General features: G+C 35.3%; 1 pseudogene; it reads right to left on the bottom strand.

Annotated features, from left to right (window-relative positions):
• Nucleotides 1-22,680, bottom strand: part of LOC118847297 — a 36,643-nt pseudogene that overhangs the window by 13,268 nt on the left and 695 nt on the right.

The raw sequence follows: 22,680 nt of genomic DNA, 5'->3' as shown, positions 1-22,680 counted from the left end.
ACTTGTAAACCAAACTAAAATGGACTTTTTTCAGAAACCTGTCAAGAAAAAGTCCACTCTCAGACCCCCTTGTTGATGTCTTTCTGCAAACTGACTTGAAGTAAATATTTAAGTACAAGATACTTCACGACATAGTCCTTAAACTACAAATATATTTTATATATATATAAATATACCCTTTATTTTGAAGGGTATGACAACATTTTTTTAAATTTTGTCTTATTGGGTGGCTAGGTGGTACAGAGGATAGAGTACCAGCCCTGAAGTCATAAGGACCTGAGTTCAAATCTGACCTCAGATACTTGACACTTACTGGCTGTGTGACCTTGGGCAAGTCACTTAACCCTGATGGCCTCACTCCCCACCAAAAACAAATTCATATTTTTTGCTAGGCAAAAATTAAATCAGAGCTAAATAGTGACTAGAATATATTCCTCCTTCATTTTTACCTCTTTGCATTCCTGGTTTACTATAGGAAGCCTTTCCAGAGTAGTGTAGTGGAGAGAGCAACACATTTGTAGAAGAGACCATGGTTCAAACTCTCTACCATATGCTACCTGTGTGACCATGAGTAAGTCACTTGACTTCTTTGGGCATTAGTTTCCTTATCTTTGAAATGAGGTGAGTAGATTAGATGAAAGTGACAATCTCATATTTGATTGCCAGGAACCCAGAGGGTCTTCCCCTCCCAGTTTGATTTTTTTTTTTTTGAGTTTTGATTAAAGGAGCCATCCCTTGATTAACTTCTTAAAGAGGTCTACTCACTGAATGGGCATTACCTCCCTCAAAGTGAGAACCTGAAAAGACCTTAGCCTAAAAGGGCCAGGGTCTCCCAATGCATCCTGGGCCATCGCCAGTCATCCTGGTGAATATCTGGCCACTGGACCCAGATGGCTCTGGAGGAGGAAGTGAGACTGGTGACCTTGTACAGCCCTCCCTCCCTCAGATCAAAGACAACTGCAAGTTATGTCATCATTTCATCGATGTCATGGTCCTCTTCGAGAATGAAGGACAAGCACAACCTACAAGTAGCCTCTGCCTCTGCCTCCCCTTGGTGCTCCATTTCGAGCGCTGAAGGCTGCCTCCTTAACTTTGGGTTTACTGGCTAGATTTATTTCTCAAAAATCAAGTCTTAAACCCAATTCACTCTGGAGCTCATAGATTGAACAATAGATCCCTGCCCTCCTAGCACAGAGTGAACGTAAATACCTAATAGTATCTGTTTCTCTTTTGGCTGGGAACACTGAGGGTCTTCCCCTCCCAGTTTCATTTTTTTTTCTTTGAGTTTCGATTACAGGGGCCATCCCTTAATTAACTTCTTAAAGAGGCCTACTCACTGAATGGGTGAATGGGCATTACCTCACTAGAACTGAGAAGCTGAAAAGACCTTAGCCTGAAAGGGCCAGGGTCTCCCAATGCATCCTGGGCCATCTCTAGTCATCCTGGTGATTATCAGGCCACTGGACCCAGATGGCTCTGGAGGAGAAAGTGAGGCTAGTGACCTTGCACGGCCCTCCCTCACTCAAAACAAAGTCAACCTCAAGTCATGTCATCATTTCCCTGATGTCATGGTCCTCTTTAAGAATGAAGGACAAACACAACAACAACAACAATAATTTCAATTGACTTTAGAAATATTGTTTTCCCCTAGTAAAATATAAAGCCCTTGTAGGCAAGGTACATTTTATTTTTGTCTATATTTCCAGTATATAATTGAGTTCATTGGCATATAGTAGGTGCTTAATAAATGCTTATTAAATGGATGGAAATCATGAAACTATAGCACTTGAAGGCATCTTGTGTGTCTAATATAATGGCCTTACTTTGTAGAAAAGGAAAGTGAGACCTGGAGAGATATTAATGACTTGTCAAATTTACATAGGTAGAAAATAGAGGTGGAATTAAACCCAGGATATCTGATTCTAAGCCCAGCTCTCTTTCCCCTATATTATGCTGATTGACATATTGCTAAAATGGAATTTTTGTGAGCATGAACTTTAATAAACAAGATATCTATGCCCTGTATTACATATTCTATTAATGTTAATAACACTAGGGACTACAGAATAATCTACCTACTCAGCAACAAAATACCACAGAGAATTATGAGTCTAGATGAAGAATAGCAAAAGGTGTATCTTCAGGAAAAAGAAGCAATTCTATTTTTTATGCAAACACTCCTTTTATTGTACAATTAGAAGTCATTCAATAAGGCTCATGTTGAACTATCTCTTAGAATTACTGAATTTCTTTGAAAAATATTCCTACAAGTATTTTTTTGTCATTTTAGAGGAGAATAAAAACGCTTGAATCTGGAGCTGGCTCAGGTTTTTCACTTCATGCTTCAAGGTGAATTTGGAAGCTATGCATGTATGAGTTTTTCCATTTTAAGTCAGTAAGCTTTAGGATACACAATGCAATTCTTACAAAATTTGGCTGGAAATCCATTTGGTTACAAACTCCCAGGTCAATAAAATTTTCCCATTTGTGTTATTTACACAAATGAATCAGGGTAAATGGTCATGAGGTCAAGCCACTAGCAATGTCTAAGAGACACAGGCCACTTCTCTTCTGTTCCCTGAAAAATTTTCATGGAAAACATGAAGCAAAAATTGCATTATCTTCTGGAATAGGTCAAAATTTATACTGAAAGGTTTAAAGGAACTTTAGAAATTTTCTCCTTCAAATACCTCATTTCATGTGCAAAGCGTTTAAAAATAAAAAAAAAGGTAAAGCATGGAATTAATTTTTTAAAGCTTTGTTAAAAATTTACAAATAACTGGAAAATATTTGATGAATAAATAAAAATATGTTTTATAAACTTTTATAAAGTTAAAGCTGTCATCACATAGCTATGGGAAGACAGAGACAGCTCTAGAATTCTGCTTTTTGTGACACTAAGCAAAGTGCCCTTGCAAGTATAGCATTATGCTTTTTCTGAGACTGAATTTTTAAATTAAACATCCAGAACTAAAGAATTCTAAAATTAGGATTGTGTCAGTCATTGTGGATTTGTTTTATATGAATAGCCTCTGGCAGGATTTTCCCCCTCCTTTTGGGAACATAAATTAAGAGCCCCCGTACATACACAGGTTCTACTGTTCTAGCCTCAAACACTGAGATTTAATTGGTGAAGCCTTGTTTGATCTGCTATTCTTGTATTTATGCAGCTGTTTTTAGTTCATTACAAGAAGTCTACAGAGATTGGCACTGTTTTGCAGAGAATACATAGTCTTCAACAAGAAAACTGACATATGTAAGACAAATGTGGGGTTTTTTTTTTACTTTTTTACAACTTAGAATATAAATCATAAAAGAAATACTCCACAAAGCAAAATGGCTGAACTATTTTAGCTGCTTTATCCAAACTAGCCTCCTTAGGAGTAGGTGATAATTAGATTGCCATCACTCTTTTCTACATATATCACTACTTGTTAATACAAAACTCTCAGATGATGGCCTGTACATGTCCTACAGCAATGAGTCAGTCAGTACTTCAGAAAAAAGAGATTCACAGATTTTGTGTTAGAGAATTAAATTGGAACACGAAACCCAGAAGCACATGGATGGCTAATAACAAGACCCTATGACAATATTCAAGCATTTGCCTAGCAACTGCAACAGAGATATAGAATAGGTGTTTAAAAAATTCTTTATAAATTTAATCTTGCTGGGGCAGCTAGGTGGCTCAGTGAGTAGAGCACCAGCCCTGGAGTCAGCAGGATGTGAGATCAAATCCAGCCTCAGACACTTGACACACTTACTAGCTGTGTGACGTTGGGCAAGTCACTTAAGCCCAATTGCCCTGCCTTCCCCCCTCCAACAAAAAAATGAAATGAAATAATTTAAAATAAATAAATAAATATATTTATTATATATTATTAAATATAATATATATATTAAATGTGTATGTGTATATATATATACACACACACACACACACACACACACACACACACACACACACACATTTAATCCCGCCAGTAGTGACACAGGAGCAATTTGACTTCTCTACCTCAGCCAGACCAGAGAGATTGCTCTGAAAATCCTGGGCATCCAGATAAAATGAGGTAGAGAAAAAAGTAGTGAAACAAGGGAGGAGAAATGGGTCTTCTCCATGGGAAATGGAAGTAGACTATTTCCCTGACCTTGTAGCTTTCTTATGGCATTTAAACCATTTTAGCTTGTTCTGTCCTTGTTCATTCAAATATATTTTAACCTATCTACCAGTTGTAAGCTCTTGGAGGGCAATGGCTTATTCATTTTTTTTTCGTCACTGACAATTGCTTAGCCTAGTTCCTGGGTACAGTAGATAGGAATAGGTATAGCAACTGGACTCATAATTTAATTGGTTAGCTGTAGCTTCTGGTGATAAAAAAAATCCCCTACTAATGCAGATCAGTTCCTTCTTTTGTAATCTGTGAGCTTAGCACTGAGAGTTTCAGAGGTTTAATTTTAGCGGTTATCAGTGGCTAAAAGGACAACAAAGTGAGAAAAAGGGAGGTACGTCTTTAGGAAAATAGTTGTTTCTCTTTTTCAAGTTTCATTATAAAATAAGAATTAGGACAAAAACACTTAAATAATGATCTTTAAAAATTTATACAAATAAAGATCCTGAATTCTAAACATAGAAGCATTTCTAAAAAATAAATTTGGCTTCAAGAATTCCAAATACTGTGTTTAAGTCTGCATTTTAATGTTCTGCCCTGTGTTGTTGAATATTCATAGTTGAGATATCTATGATCCTTTCTTATTATTCCCAAACCACTATCTTCACTCTCTCCTTTTTTAACAGTTCTACTACTTCTGACTTTATTTTTTCAATTTCTCTCTGCTTTCATTTTTATGTACTTTCATTTATATCAAATTCCTTCCATAGAAAGATGAACACTATATATGAAAAGTAATTGACTAAGCACCTTAATTACATAAGATCATACTGGTCATTAGAAAATTTTATATAAAAGATCCAGAAAAAATATAAGGAAAACATTAAAGGCTAATTATAAGGCACTCATTAAGGTCAAATTGTGTGTGTGTATGTGTATGAAAATGTTAGCATTCTGAAAACTGTCATCATTATTAAGGTAGTTTGAAAGAAAGGTTGGGGCTGAGTTGTGTATGATGGGGTGATTCTAAAAACAAAATTGGATACAAAAAGGTAAAAGGGAGCAATTATTATAAAAGGTCATAAAAGGAAGAATACAGAGGAAGTAGGTGGGGTTGGAGGGCTGGTTATGTTGGGCCCTTACTCTTGTCTGGGTTGCAGATGAAAAAAAAAATGTACATCTAGAAAGGTGTAGAAGTCCCTTGAACATGTAAAGAGGTGAGAAAATTGGGGGACAGGGTGGGGGAGGACTTTTAGAGGGATATGTAGATTGGGACTTGAGAAAGTGAGGAGAGAGAATTAGGGGACTTTTGGAAGGATATGTGGATTGAGACTAGGGATGTGGAGAGGTAATGAAGGGGGACTTTGGGAGGGGTGGGTGAAGTGGAGGGGTGGGAGTGTAAGAGAGAAAATAAGATAACAGAGATAGGGTAAAAGTAGTGACTGAGAAAGAAAATAGTGAGTAAAAATAGGAGGGAGGGAAATTCACAAATAGTGATTATAACTTGGAATGTGAATGGGATGTTTATAGCAGCTCTCTTTGGGATGGAAAAGAACTGGAAATTTCAGGGATTCTCTTTACATGGGGAATGGCTGAACAAGTTGTGGTGAATATTGTGGTGGAATACTGTGCTATAAGAAATGATGAGCTCAATGATCTTAGAAGGATGTGGAAAGACCTGTACAAAATGATAAAAAGTCAAGTGAGCAGTACCAGAAGAACATTTTCTACAGTAACAGAAATAGTTTTTAAGAATGCCTTTGAATGACTAAGTCATTTTGATTATTATAAATGCACAAATTAAAAACAAAGGACATATTAAGAGAGATGGTCTCTGTATCCAGAGAAAGAACTGATACATACAATTATTTATAGAATAAATTTACAGACACACACACACACACACACACACACATGTATGTGTGTGTAATGGTAGCCACCTCTAGGATGGAGGTGAGGAAGGAAGAAAAAAAAGGGGGAGGGAAAGAAATTTACAAGATAGCTTTGTTGTATGTTTAGAGAGTTACACATGGTAGAGTTGCAGTTTCATTTGCAATCATCTTTTTTATTGTGTTGTGTTATGGAAATACTTGTTTTATTCTACGCATTGAAAATAAAATAAGTTAAAAAAATAAGATCATGCAGGATGGTGCATAATTTTTATGTAAGTATGGGGCATTTGGGTATTTTAAATGAGAGTTTAAGTGGAGAATTTGTGGAAGATAAAGATGAAAACCTCATCTCTAAAGGGTTGACCTCAAGGTGATTTTTTTTTAAAAAACAAGATCAGGTGACTACATTCAGAGGGAATTTTTAATGTTTATTGATAAAGAAAATAACCATAAAAGTGAAATTAAAGATACTTGAAGTATTTCTTTATACATATAGTTTAGATATATGAAAACACAATGCTGACTAACTAAAATTTCTGATAAATTAAAACTGTTTCTGTCCCTCAATCTGGTAAAACTCAGGGTCATAATGTTGCTAATATACTCAATAAAGTGTCAGGTCAACTATTCAACTATACCTACAGGGAAATAAGGTAAATGGGTTTATATGGAAGAAGCTAATGGTATATTTGAGAAATACAGAATAATAAATACTTCAAATAGTAATTTAATGATACTGACCAATTAAAAATATCCATGGTAGGTCTCATATCTAGCTCATTTGGGAAATGTCTAATAAAAGTTTCAAGGATATATCATGCAAATTTAAACCAATATTAATAGATCAAAATGCAACTGCACATAAAAGAGAGAGGTAATAAAGTATAGAACCAAGAATTTTCATCACTTTCTTCTATCAAATTGGAATTCAAGTATTGCTATTCCCAAAGTCAATTAGCAATTCCATTGCTTATGCTACTTCCATTAAGAAAAGCTCTACAATTTAATGCTTTCTGATTTGATTACAGCAATTCATTTGAATACAATATAAGTATATTACTAAAATTCTGTTGTTAGCAAAATTCTTATTATAAGTTTGATTTAATTATAATTATGAGACAAGTTGGGCATCCACCAAGGTTGTTTCTGTTCTCTCCATTAACCCTTTGAGTGACCTCTTCTACACATATGAATCTCAAATCAATATGTCCATTAATAATTTCTCTTCTGAATTTTATCCCCCATTATCAACTGCATACTGGACATCTCTACCAGGCTGACTCAGTGGCATCTCAAATTCAGCATGTACAAAATATAATGCATTGACTAATTCTTCCCCCTACCCTAAACTTCCTTATCTTTTTTTGAGGGAACCACTTTTCTCCAAGATACCTAGCGTAATATCATCAACATCACCTTTGACTCTTCCCTCTCCCACACTCTCAATATCTCATTAATTGACCAGCTCTGTCAATTCTTGCCCCACAGTATCACTCACATTCATCAGTTTCTCCTCACTTATACTGCCACTACCCTAGTTCAGGCCATCTTCATATCTTGTATTAACAGTCTCCTAGGGAGTTCCCCAGATTTCGCTCTCTGTCTCTTCTTCAATCCGTCATTCTTACAGCTTCCAAGATAATATTTCCTGGTCACAAATATGTCCAGGTCACACTTCTGCTCAGAAACCTTTAGTGGTTATCTGTTGTTAGTAGGATAAAGTAATACTCTTAAAAGTTCTTCTTAAAAGCTTCTTAATCTGGCTCTAACACTCTGTTCCAACATTATTTTATATTACATCCCTTCAGTTACTCTACAACCCAACAAAACTGAACTGTCAGCTATTCCCAGAGACAACTAGGCAGTATGGTAGATAGAACACAGGGCATGGAGTTGGAAAGATCTGATGGTGGATTAGATGATCTCTAAGGTCATTTCCAGCTCTAGCTCTATGATCCTAGATGTTCACATCAGGGCAAGTCAAATAACAGTTAGTAAATCATCAGCAAGCATTTATTGATATCTGCTTGGCACTAGGTTTTCAATGAAAAAAAAGTAAAAATAGTAGCTTCCCTCAAATTCACATTCTAATGAGAGAAAAAACATGCAAACAACTATGTAGAAACAAGATAACAAGCCTTATCATCTGTTAAATGTGGATCATAATAGCATCTATCTCCCAGGATTGTTACGAGAATCAAAGGACAAAATAACTCCAGGGACAGAGCCAAGATGGCTGAGTAGAAACAGGGACTTGCTTGAACTCTCCCCCTAAACCCCATAAAAATGACTCTAAACAAATTCTAAGCAGCAGAAGCCACAAAATGACAGAGTGAAACAGATTTCCAGCCCAAGACAATTTGGAAGGCTGACAGGAAGGGTCTATTGCACCTGGCTCTGAGTGGACTGCTGCCCAGAGTGGGCCATACCAGCACAGACAAGGCTGGAGCAGGCCTAGGGCACTGAATCACTCTCAGCTGTGGTGGTTTCCAGACTTCTCAACCCACAAACAATAAAGACAGCTTCAAAGGTCAGTGGAAAAGGTCTCTAACCTGGGTGAAAAAAAGCATGGTCCAGCCCCAGCCCCAGGGCAGGGGCAGCCACTGCCAGAGCAGTGGCTGCTTCTGGAGCTCTCAGCCTACAGATGGTGGGGGAATTAAGCAGCTGATCTGGACTGCAGTCCTGGGTGGCAATCCTGGGGCAAGGAGGAGCACTGGTATGGTAGAACTTGTGACTGCTGGGGAGAGGGAATCATCCTCACAGTTCCAAGGCTGAAAAGAGTGCTTGTGGTTACTCACAGATGAGAGCACAGGCCAGGAGTAAACACCTCTCCTTTGATCATACCCCTATGGAAGAACAGAACATTTACAGGTCTCTACAAATATCTCTGAAAACAGCTACAGAAAACCCCTGAAGCTTGGGGCAGTACATCTTTCACTTTAAAAAGAGCTCAAAAGTCAAGTAATTGGCTGGGAACATGAGCAAACAGGGGAAAAATCAAACTCTAGAAGCTTACTTTCTTGGTAAAAGGATATTTTCTTACATCTTTGGTGATGAGGAAGATCAAAGCATACATCCAGAAGAAGACAACAAAGTCAAAGCTCCTACATCCAAAGCCTCCAAGAAAAATATGAAATGGTCTCAGGCCATGGAAGAGCTCAAAAAGGACTTTGAAAATCAAGTAAGAAAAGTAGAGGGAAAATTGGGAAGAGAAATGAGAATGATGCAAGAAAATCATGAAAAATGAGTCAACATCTTGCTAAAGGAGAACCCAAAAATGCTGAAGAAAATAACACCTTTAAAAATAGACTAACATAAATGGCAAATGAGGTCCAAAAAACCAATGAGAAGAAGGATGCCTTAAAAAGCAAAATTGTCCAAATGGAAAAGGATGTCCAAAAGCTCACTGAAGAAAATAATTCCTAAAAATAACTCTAAAGTACTTAGCATAGTACCTAGCACAAAGGATGTAAATGTTAGCAATTATGATGATGATGATGATGATATACAGAGCAAATTGAAATTAATCTCATAAAATGGCACTATTATTAGGGGAGTATTGGAAAAGAATTATTACAAAATGGCGGGGTTTTAGCTGAGACTTAAATAAGTGAAGTGAGCAGGAAGAACATTCCAACCATGGGGGAAATGCACAAGTTGGAAAGGTGGGATATCACATTTGACTTGATTGAGTACAGGGAGGGAAGTAAAATGGTAGAAGACTGGAAAAGTTGGATGGGACTAGTGTATGAAGGGCATGAAGTCAAAGAAGGGATTTTTTTATTTGATCCTTATAATAATAGGGAACTACTCAAGTTGAATTTAAGGAACATCACCTTAATACTAAGTGGATGATGTTCTGGAGTGAGAGAGAATTGAGGCAAGGACAGCAACTAGAAGGCTATTGCAATAGTCCAGGTGTGAGTTAATGAGGGCTTGCACCAAGGTGGTAGCACTCTCTCAGTAGAGAAAAAGACACACACAATTAACAGGGGCAAACATAAATTTTTAATGTGCCCTCATAAATTAGCTTCACTAGTTGGGGAAGATGTGGCTGGAAAGTAGTCAGCCTTTAAAAGATTTGGGCATTTTGGTGAATAGCAAACTGAACAAGAATCAACATTGTGAAATGGTAGAAGAGAAAGTGATTGCAATCTTAGGCTGTGAGTGAGGCTTGGAATCAGGACCAGAGAAGTAATGATCCCATTTTACTCCTCTCAGGTTACAAAACATCAACTGGACTGTTTAGTTTGAGGTGCCACATTTTAAGAACATCGATACATCAGAGAATAATCAGAGGACAGAAAGGACAATGATGAAAGAAGTCAATACCATTCCATACTGTAGGTCTTAACTTGCAATCTATAAACTTCTTTCAATTGGCAACTACATTTCATTGTAATGGGTTTCTTTTGTAATCTTACATATTTTATTTAATACATTTAAAATATTATTTTGGAAAGGGGTCCATAGGTTTTACCAAACTTCCAAAGGGGTCCATGACACAAAAATGGTTAAAATCCCTGCCATATTTGTTTAAGTTAGGAGAAGACATTAGGGGTATATATTGGGAGGATGGAGCAGCATGTTAAATTTCTTCAAGTATTTGAACGGCTGTCACAAGAAAGAGCAATTAGTCATGATTTGCTTGGGCCTATAGTGTAGAATTAATAGCAATAAGTAAAGGTTTCAGAGACAAATTCAGGAAGATATAAGGAAAAACCTGCCAGTTTGTCCTAGGTATTTCATGGTTTAGAGAAGCGACTTGGCACAGTGGGTAGAGAGTTAGTTTCAGAATCAAGTAGACCTGGATTCAAGTCTTGCCACTTATGTACACTGACTGTGTGATCCTGGACAAGTCCTTTAATGTCTTGGTGCTACAGGAAACTAAGACTAAAATTCTGAGCATGTACTGACTAGTAATTATGGTGAAAGCTTCTTCATCAGGAATCTCCTATATCAATGAAATCGCAGATCTGGACAAAAGAAATGCTTATTGTTTTAATTTCTACTTTTGATTCAATTATCTCAATTACTTTTTAAGATTTTTTGAGCTGGCATAGATAACTTCTTTCCTCCATGAACACAAAAATAATGCTGAGCTTTTCTTTTCCAGTTCTTAGACTTAAGTTTCCCCTTTGATACAGTCAGTTACCTAGCATTTATTTAGCTATATAAATGCTTTTTCCTTCCCTTCCTTTTCATTCTCTTTTCCTAAGTTAATGCTAATTTACTTATTGAATTATACACTACCATATATTCTCTCTACAAAGAAATCCATCAATTTCAAAGGGGTTCTAGTTAATCAAGAATTCTATGACAAACTTCCAGGTAGTCTTTTTTTTTTCTTTATGGTGCTTCATCAATGAAAGATTTATATGTTAGACCTCATTTCCATTCCAAGCCAAAGATATAGGAGAATATTCTTTCAAATAAAATTTCCCATGTTCTAGGAATAGGAATATAATGAAACAAAAATGTAGAGAGTAGAGGCTAGCATTGCATGAAGTTATCCTACAAGTTTGCCTTTGGGCTATCCTCAGTTGGCCCTAAGCAAATTTTTTACTTAAAACCCTGAATAATTTGCTGAATGAATTTTCCTGTTGGGTAAAGAGTATGTAGCTGTCTTCTGCAGAGACTTACAGAATCATCACAACATTTCTCCAGTGTAGAATCTACTTTGTAATAATAACGAATTAGAAAGGCAAAGGGGAGTTTGTATCAATCAAATGACATCTGGCTATCATATCTGCTGTCTCAGACTCTTCATAAAGTTTTCTGGCTTAATATTTTACTCACGTTTCACACTCAGACTATAAAATGTCTGTATTGAGTGATGTTATAACAAAGGTCTCAGGGAAAAAGCTCTTATATGCCTATGTAATGTGCTGCTGTATAGCTAAAAGATTATTCCACACTGTATAGAAAATAAGGGGATATTGCCTAACTTCTGCCACTGCCAGTCATGACATCTTGAATGAGACACAACACCCCTGACTTTCATTTCCCCATCTATAAAATGGGTATAATAATCCCTGTCCTGGTTACAAGTTTCTTAAGAGGAGCAATAAGATTGTGCATATTAAAACTCTTTGTGAACTATAAATTGCACACACACACACACACACACACACACACACACACATACATACGCATGTTATAATAGCCATTTTTGTTCATATTCATTAGAGTATTTATTTGTATATATTTTTATCAATTAATAAAATGTGTTATGTTTTACTAGAAGATTTTACATTGGGAAATATTCATAAAGCAAATGTTCGGGAAATATTGTAGTCTGTTTTAGCAGCATGTTTGTTCATCTTTAAAAGTGGTCCTGTCACAACAGATCTAACACTCCTCCCAAAATCTCCTCAATATTTCAATACATAAAGTATAGCCACCATTAAAACATATCCAAAAATACGTCTTAAAGAAAATAAAAATAAATTTATAGTATTCTGAAAATATAGTGAAGGGGAAAGAGATGTGTGTTGGTTTATGACAATTATCCCATTTAGTACATGCATGCCTTGGTAGAAGAAGAGAAGGCAAGTACCTGGGATAACATGGTTTCCTAAAAGTGGGAACTACACTATGCTGAAATCTTGCAAATGATTGAAGCTTGTAAATTGATTTTAGTCACGTAATAGATATGCATCAATAAAATCACTCACTTTTTATAGTTTTCCAAGTCTTTTTTCTCAACAGCTTTGAGTGATAGAGAGAACTAATGACTGGACTGAGATTTCATTGCCATAGGAAATTCCTGGGCATTTCATTGGTATAGGATATTCCTCAGTAACAGATTGATGTACACTGTAATGCATTGGGCATCTAGATGGCATACTGGATAGAGTGCTGGGCCTGGAATCAGGAAGACTCATCTTCCTGAGTTCAAATCTGGCCTTCAGACACTGCTACGTGAACATGGGCAAGTCACTTAACCCTGTTTGCCTCAGTTGTGAAATGATCTGGAGAACATAATAGCAAACCACTCCAGTATTACTGCCAAGAAAATCTTCAATGGCTCACAGAGACAGACACAACTGAAAAAACCAACTAAAAACAACAGTAATGTATAATCTCAGTGAATAGTTAGAGTACTTAAAAGGGACTTGTCTTGGTTCACACTAACAATATATATCATACGCAGTACCAGAAATACCTGGGTTTAAGGTCAGTCCACTATCCACTACACCACACTGTCTCATGTGAGGTAGATGACATTTATATAGCCAAGGGATACAGTTACTGTGTTTGGCCATTTGGCAGGAACACTGCTTTATTGTTTTAATTTTATTTTTTTCCAATTTCAAATTTTCTCCCTCCCTTCATTCCTCCCCTACCAATTGAGAAAGCAAGAAATACAACATCCATTATGCATATGAAATCATGCGAAACACATTTCCATATTAGCCTTCTTCTTTTTATGCTTCTCTTGATTCCTGTGTTTGAATGTCAAATTTTCTGTTCACATAAGGGATTCAATGGAGCTAAACTATTTACATTTCCACACAGAAAGATAATACTTGTAATTCTTAAAAAAACTGTATCACTAATACTAAAGCTATAAGGAAGATAGATAGATAGATAGACAGACAGACAGATAGATAGTAAGTACAGGTATAAGATGAATTTGAGAGAATAACAAAAAATAATTAAGGGATGAGAAAGAGGAGTACAATGGATTCAGAAGAAAGGGAGAGGTGGAATGGCATAAATTACTTCACATGAAGAGCCCCAAAAGACCTATTACAGTGGAGAGGATGATGGGAGGGTGGGCAATGACAATCACTTGAACCTTACTCTCACAAGTATTGGCTAAAGAGAGAAAAATACACATAATCAGTTGGATATAGAAAGCTATCTTACCAGACAGGGAAGTAGGAGGGAAGGAGATTATGTAAATGGAGGGGACTGACAGGAGGGAGAACAGACCAGGGAGGTTGTAGACAGAAGTAAAACATTGTCACAAAGGGAAAGAGTGCAAAGAGAGGACTAACAGGAGAAAAAAATATGATGGAAGGAAATATACAATTAGTGATCATATCTGCAAATGTGAATGGGATGAACTCTCCCATAAAATGGATATAGATAGCAGAGTGGATCAAAAATCAGAATCCTACAATATGTTGTTTACAAGAAACACACTTCAAGCAGAAAGACAGGCATAGAGTAAAAGTAAGGGACTAGAACAGAATCTATCGTGCTTCAATTGAAGAAAAAAACGGTAGCAATCCTGATCTCAGACAAAGCAAAGCAAAATAGATTTAATTAAAAGAGATAAGGAAGGAAACTACATCTTGCTAAAAGGTACCATAGACAATGAAGTAATACCAACATAAAACATATATGCATCATATGATATAGCATCCAGATTTTTAGAGGAGAAATTAAGTGAATTACAGGAAGAAATAAACACCAAAACTATACTAATGGGGGACCTCAACTGTCCCCTCTTGGAACTTGACAAATCCAACCAAAAAACATACAAGAAAGAAACTAAGCAGGTAAATAGAACATTAGAAAAGTTAGATAAGACAGACCTTTGGAAAAAAATTGAATGGGAACAGAAGGGAATATGCCTTTTTCTCAGCAGCACATGACACATATGCAAACTGACCATGCATTAGGACATAAAAACCTCAAAATCAAATATAGAAAGGCCAAAATATTAAATATATTCTTTTCAGATCATAATGCAATAAAAATTACATTCAAAAAGTACAGAAGAAAGATAGATTAAAATTAATTGGAAATTAAATATTCTAATCTTAAAGAATAAGTGGGTCACAGAACAAATAATAGAAATAATCATTAATTTCATGAAAGAGAATTACAACAATGAGACAATATCGTAAAACTTATGGGATGCAGCCAAAGCAGTATTTATGGGAAAATTTATTTCTCTAAATTCTTACATCCAATATCAAAAGTGAAAATGGTGAAATTACCACCACCAATGAAAAGAAATTAAAGCAATCTTTCAGAAATATTTTGCCCAATTATATTCCAACAAATCTGACAATCTGAGTGTAAAATCAATGAATATTTCCAAAGATATGAATTGCCTGGATTAACAGATAAGGAAATAGAAAGCCTAAATAAATCCATCTTTAAAAAAGAAAGAAATGTAACAAGCCATTAATGAACTCCCTAAGAAAAAATCTCCAGAGCCAAATGGGTTCATCAGTAGATTCTACCAAACATTTAAACAACAATTAATTCCAAAACACATAAATTATTTGGAAAAATAGGTGAAGAAGTAGTCCTACCAATCTCCTTTTATTATACAAATATGGCACTGATACCTAAACCAGGAAAAGATAAAACAGGGAAAGAAAATTATAAACCAATTTCCCTAATGAATATTGGTGCAAAAAGTTTGAACAAAATACTAGGAAGACTATTATAACAATATATCATAAGGATTATACACTATGATCAGGTGAGATTTATACCAGGAATGCAGGGTTGGCTTTATATTGGGGAAACTATCAACATAATTGACCATATCAATAACAAAGCCAAGAGAAAGCATATTATTATCTCAATAGATGCTGAAAAAGCTTTTGGAAAAAATACAGCATCCATTTGTGTTAAAAGCACTAGAGAACATAAGAATAAAGGGAGCATTCCTTTCCATGATAAGCAGTACCTATCTAAATCGAGGTGAAGCAAGGATGCCCATTATCACCACTATTATTCAACATAGTACTAAAAATGTTAGCTATAGCAATAAGAGAAGAAAAAGAAATAGAAGGAATTAGAATATGCAATGTGTAAACAAAACTATCACTCTTTGCAGATGATATGAGGTATACTTAGTGAAACCTAGAAAATCAACTAAAAAAGTACTGGAAATAATTAACAACTTTAGCCAAGTTGCAGGACATAAAATAAACCTATATAAATCATCAATATTTTTATATGACCAACAAAGTCCAGCAGCAAGAGATAGAAAGTGGAATTCCATTCAAAATAATTATAAACACTATAAAATACTTGGGCATCTATCTGCCAATACAAACCCAGGAACTATAGTAATACAATTACAAAACACTTTTCACACAAATAATGTCATATCTAAACAATTGGAAAAAATATCAATTGTTCATTGGTAGGCTGAGCCAATATAATAAAAAAGTGACAATTTTGCCTAAAATAATTTACCTATTCAGTGCCATACCAATCAAAGCACAAAACTTCATTTTATGGAGCTAGAAAAAAATAACAACAAAATTTATATGGAAAAACAAAAGATGAAGAATATCATGGGAATTAATGAAAAAAAATACAAAGGAAGGTGACCTATTAAAACCAGATCTCAAACTATATTATAAAGTAGTAATCATCAAAACTATCTGGTACTGGCTAAGAAATATAGTGGTAGATAAGTGGAGTAGATCACCATAGTAACCTAATGTTTAATAAACCTTGAGACCTCAGCCTTTGGGATAAGAACTCACTGTTTGAAAAAAAATTGCTAGGAAAACTGGAAAACAACAGGGCACAGACTAGGTATAGACCAACATCTCACACCATATACCATATATATATCAAAAAGGGTACATTATTTAGACATAAGGGGTGACACCATAAAAAAAAATTAGAAGAGCAAGGAATAATCTAATTGTCACATCTATGGATAATGGAAGAATTCATGACCAAACAAGAGATAGAGAGCATTACAAAATGTAAAATAGATAATTTTGATTATATTAGATTAAAAAGCTTTTGCACAAACAAAACCAATGCAACCAAGATTAAAAAGAAAACAGAAAGCTGGGCAATAATCTTTACAGCAAGTGCCTCTGATAAAGGCCTCATTTCTCAGCTATATAGAGAATGGAGTCAAATTTATAAGACTACAAGTAATCCTCTAATTGATAAATGGTCAAAGGATATAAATAAGCAGTTTTCAGGTGAAGAAATCAAGCTATCTGTAGGCATATGAAGAAGTGCTCTAAATCACTTTTGATTGGAGAAATAAAAATTAAAACAACTCTGAGGTGTCATTTCACACCTAACTGGCTGATATGACAAAAACAAAGGAAAATGTCAAAGGTTGGAGAGGATATGGAAAAATTAGGACACTAATGCATTGTAGGTGGAATCATTAACTGATCCAACCATTCTGGGGAGCAATTTGGAGCTATGCCCAAAGGCAACCAAACTGTGCATATCTTTTGATCCAGCAATACCACTACTAGGTCTGTATCTCAAAGAGATCATAAAAAGAGGAAAGGACCCACATGTGTAACAATATTTATAGCAGCCCTTTTAATGATGGCAAAATATTGGAAATTGATGAGATGCCCATCAATTGGGTAATGGCTGAACAAGCTGTGACATACAAATGTAATGGAATACTGTTGTGCAGTAAGAAATTATGAACAGGCAGATTTCAGAAAAAAAAACTGGAAAGACTTGTACAGGCTGATGCAAAGTAAAACGAGCAGAACCAGGAAAACATTTTACATAGTATCAGAAACATTGTATGATGATCAACTATGACTGACTCAGCTCTTCTCAGCAACACAATGATCCAAGACAAATACAAACTACTCAAGAAGGAAAATGATACCTACATCCAGATAAAGATCTGATGGACTCTGAATGCAGATTGAAGCATAACTTTTTCACTTTATTCTTTGTCATGTTTTTGTCCTTTTCATGTTTTCTTACTTCATAACTGTGATTAATATGGAAATATGCTTTACCTGATAGCACATGTATAACCTATATCAAATGGCCTACCACTTTTAGAAGCAGGGAGGGGTGAGAGAGGGAGATAAATTTGGAACTTAAAATCTTGTAAAAATGAATGCTAAAGATTAACCTGACCTATAATATGGAAAAATACTACTTTTTAAAGAAGACAATGACTTAGGAAAATCTACAAGTAAAGCCTCAAAGAAAAAATGTAGACTGTGCATGAGAATTGACCAAAAAGAGGTGCTGAAGAAAAAACTCTTTATAAATCAACTATTGATTTATTAAAATAAGCAAACAAACAAAATCTACATCTCATGTTTAGTTCCTATGTGATCTTGTGCAAGTTATTAAATATAGCTGGACCTCAGTGGATGGAACAATAAAGCAGCCAACTGTCAAACTCTTTGCACTGGTGTGTTGGTAGTGTTGGCTCGATTATTGTTCTCAGAGCAAGAAGCAAAAATAGACATACGTCAAGGGGTTGGGTGGTAAGGGGCCAGATGAAAAGGAAGCTCCTGGTTCCAGGGTCTGCTAAAGTAAGTGGCTTAATTACTTTCAAGCTTAGTCTGTGGAGGTTCAGTTTGAAAGGTTGAAGCTGTAGGCAGCAGGGTACTATATGGCCTCAATTTTCTTAATAAAGTATGAAGTGAGGTACTCAGCTAAGAGGGGAAAGTGGAGGTGCTATGGTGAGTAGGACAGAATAAAAAATATGTAGTGGATTCAGCTTAGTTGTATAACTTCCTCTAGCCTTGTTTAGCAGCACAGGAATAGGGAGAGGGAAATAATCATAATAAAAGCTAGCATTTGTATAGCTCTTTAAGGTTTGCAAGATTATGTACAAAAGTTATCTCATTTAATTCTCATCAAAACCCTTTGATGGAGAAGGTATCATTATCCCCATTTCATAGATGAAGAAACTGAAACTGAGGGAAGTTACTTGCTCAAGGCCACAAAACTAGCAAGTATCTGAAGCAGGATTTGAATTCAGGTCTTCCTTACTAGACCCCTATTTGCTATGCCACCTATCTGACTAAACTACTAAGAGAAATCTAGGTTGGGGTATTGAAAGGCATGAATAATGATAGGAAATGGAGCAAGGGAGTTGTGAATAGAGGCTAGTGTGGAGACAAATTGGCTAAATAAGGGGCTGAGAGTATTGCCATAGCAAGGGTGATTGCCTGGAAATGTAGTGATGTGTGGAGGAATTGGAGGGTCTGGTGAGGATGAAGAAGGACCTTAGGAAGAGAAAGGCAAGGAAATGGAATGATAGGATTGAATCAGATCAAGGAATTTCAGAGTTCTTGTTTAAGGAAGTACAATAATAACAAATGATGGCAAGACAAAGAGCGTGACCATCCCTCTGTGTAGCTGAGTTGGAGCATATGAGTAGGTCATGGGAAATGAGTCAAACAGTAAAGTGAAGAAGCTGAATCAGATGATCTGTAAATTTGTTTTTATTCTACCTTCTAAGGTTCTATGAATTTAACTCCGGATCCAAGGAACTTCAGTACATTATATAAGCAAGTATACAACGAACACTCTTCTTTCTCACCCCCTCCCCCCACACACACCCCCATACTTCTTATCCTAGGTCTTCCCTTATTTCCCCAGTTTTTAGTCCTCTTTTAGCACCCTCCCTCTACAGAAAACAATCTTTAATTTTTTTCTCTATCTATATTTCTGTATTTGTGTACATATTGTCACCATTCAGTACAATGCAAGTTTATTGAGGGCAGAAAGTATCTTTGTTTCTTTCTGCATTCTCATTTCTTCCTCCAGTTCTTTGTACACAATATGTGCTCCAGATATGATTGTTGAATTAAATCAATTATACAAGTGCCAAGACTGCATTGTATATACTATTTGTTATGAGAATTCAAAAGAAAAAGAGATATCATTGGCTGTAGTAACTGTCAACGTACTGGTAGTGGTGCCTGGGGGTTGGAGAATGGGCAGGGAATACAAATATTGATTCAGATTAGTCGCTGCAATGGTAGAATAGTTTTGATACTGATTGAATATCAAAGTAATCATCATAAAATCAGACCATTAAACCATAATGGTACACTTGTTGAATTTGTACAGTATAGTTTCAGCTTCTTTTTTCTATGGGTTAATTATGAATATATGAATATGCTTGAATACTTGAATGAATCTAAGATCTTTTAGATTCAGGAGTTCCATCATCGCAGAGGATAACCCATTCATGCCTGCTTATTCTACAAGATTCTTATCCGTCAAGGTCACAATAGGGATTCCATCTAAATTGTTGCACAGAAGGAAGAGAGCAGGCTGGATGGCTTGCAGGAAATTGAAAAGCTCTTTTGCTGAACTCAAGCTTTTTCTGAAAGCAAAGATCCATCTTTTCAATATGTAATACCACTTTACTGGTGTTGCTATAGGGCAGTGAGAGATGTTGCATCACTGCCTCTGAAGAACCAAAAGTGAGTATCATACAGGGGACAATGGAAAAGCCCATAATGGATGTGAACAAGCTGTAATATATAACCAATGAGAAACTCCACAGAACAGGACAAAGGGAGGACATTAAAGAATTGTATTTAATAAAAACTAAGATGGGGTGGTCATGGGCCAAAAGTTAGGGAAGAGATGGCCAGAATTTTCTACTGGTTTTCAGGAAAAAGTGAGGAAGGCCATGAGCATGCTTGGACTAAATAAATACTTATTCTCCTTATAAAAATAAAAAAGAATAAACCACTTTTTAGAAAGAAATTAGATGACCACTTTTCAGAAATGCAGTAGAGATATTATGACAATGATTTGGACATTAGAATAGGTTTTCTCTAAGGTCCCTTTCATCTCTAAGATTCTATAACTCTGTAATTCATTAAGTTATAGTGTACCATACATTATCAAAAAATAAAATTGTTGGAGAAATCTTTCTTCAGTGATTGCTTGCTTAGGCTTTAGAAATAGAAATTGCTGGCTCAGCTATTGATTTCTTTTGTTACTACGGATAGAAAAACCTACATACCACTTTTTGTCTTTCAGGTCATTTCCATTTATAGAAATTAGACTCATAATAACACTGCTAAAGGAAAGGGATAAGCCACTCCAAATGAAAACAATGGCATTTTGCAATAGCCTTTTGGTAAATGCTCCCTTCTGGAGGACAAAGCACTTTGTGCATTATTTTTTGTGTCCAAGAAAGACCTTTCTGTTGTAGTTCTATGTTGACATGCCCTTCTTGAAGTTTCATAGAATAGTTCAAGATATCTGCTGACCCACCAAGGATGAAAATGTTCAATATGTAAGGAGCATGAACTACATTCTTTGTCCCCCCTTTCCTCTTCCTTTCCAAAGCCCCAATAATTTTATAATATCAATGGCCTCTGAGCCTAAAACCTATTGCATAGTATCTAATTGAATTAAGCCCATGTCTTGTTGCTGGAAATCAGGGATGGTACATAAAGGAAGATTTACTTTTTAAATTTCTACATCAGTAACCTCTTTCCACAAGGTGAAAGAAAAGATTTACTTCAGTTATTCTTATTTTAATAATTAACTTGAAAAACAAAATGGGATAATCACTTCCAAAATCTCAGGGAAAGCATTTTGAGTTAAAGAATTTTCCATATTATGTCCAGTAATAGAGGAATAGTCATAAAAATAATAGCAGTACATGGCTTTATATTTATTTATATTATATTAATATTGTATTATAAATAATACTTTATAGTATTACTTAATAATCAATAACATAATATTTGAAAAGAGCTTAGCACAGTGCCTGGTACATAATAGAAGATTAAAAATGCTTGTTCCCTTCCCTTGTCTACCCTCCCCCCCCACACTTTGATGCTATGGAACACTATAAGGTAATTAAAATTAGCAAGTATAAAGAAGATAAAGAAATACTAAGAGACCTTATTGGTATGAAATAATTAAAAGCCAAACAAACAAACAAAAAAAAAACCAAAGTGAAACAGAAGAAGAAGAATGGAATATATATTAACTTTGACTGTAGAAAAGAAAAAGTAAATGTAAATCAACAAAGAATCTTGACAGAAATATTAAGTGGAAATAAATGAAAAGCTGTTATGATACTTTATGCACTTAAATTCATTTATATAAATATGAATCACTGCAAAAGCAGTCAAATTAGTTGTATGAATGTCTAATATCAACTTTATGGTAACTAATTATCAAAAGAACACAAAAAGAAAGGCATTTTATAAAATAACACAGAATATTTTATCTCTATGTTTATTTTGGTGCTAACTTAACTATTACAAATTCAACATTTTTTAAACCAATTAAAATTTTGTAAACGACAATTAACTTACAGAGTAAAACCTATGGCATATCTAGCCCAGTATTCTGTCTCTAACAGTGGCACAAAATAATGGATTGTGACAACACAAGTCTAGTAGTTAGCCTGTTTCAAGAGGTTAGAAATATACATTTTAACATTCTCTATATCATGGCTCTCTATTTTTGTTTCATTTCTTCCTACTAAATTTTAAGCTCCTTTAGGTCAACTATTGGGACTTATCTAAGTGCTAATAATTGTGTTACGTTGCTTTGTTGTATTGTATTATAAAATACCCTCATTTATTATAATAATCCATTATGAATTTATCATCAATGTTTAAATACTTAAAACCTTTCTCTACATTCATTCATTTCCATTCTGAAAAACCTCAGAAGTCAACCTGGCAACCCCATTCACCTTACAGGAAACAGTCCCCAAAAGCTTCTTGGTTACATTATCAGTAAAGTCTCTTGACTTCAAATCTAGCATTATTTTTGACTTACCCTCCCTACATTCCACAATGTGGTGATGTCCAGGTTCATAATGTCTACAACTTTCATGATTAAAAAGACTTCCAATGTAGTCATTAGAATTTGTCTCTCTAGATCATTCCTGATTATATCTGTGTTCAATGGTGGTCCTACCCATCTCAGTTAGTAAGCTTTTTATAGAGATACTCTAA

Source organism: Trichosurus vulpecula, chromosome 4, assembly GCF_011100635.1.
Source record: "Trichosurus vulpecula isolate mTriVul1 chromosome 4, mTriVul1.pri, whole genome shotgun sequence".
Lineage (NCBI taxonomy): Eukaryota > Metazoa > Chordata > Mammalia > Diprotodontia > Phalangeridae > Trichosurus > Trichosurus vulpecula.
The sequence above is the reverse complement of the archived record's forward strand: the minus strand, read 5'-3'. Positions and strand labels throughout refer to the sequence as shown.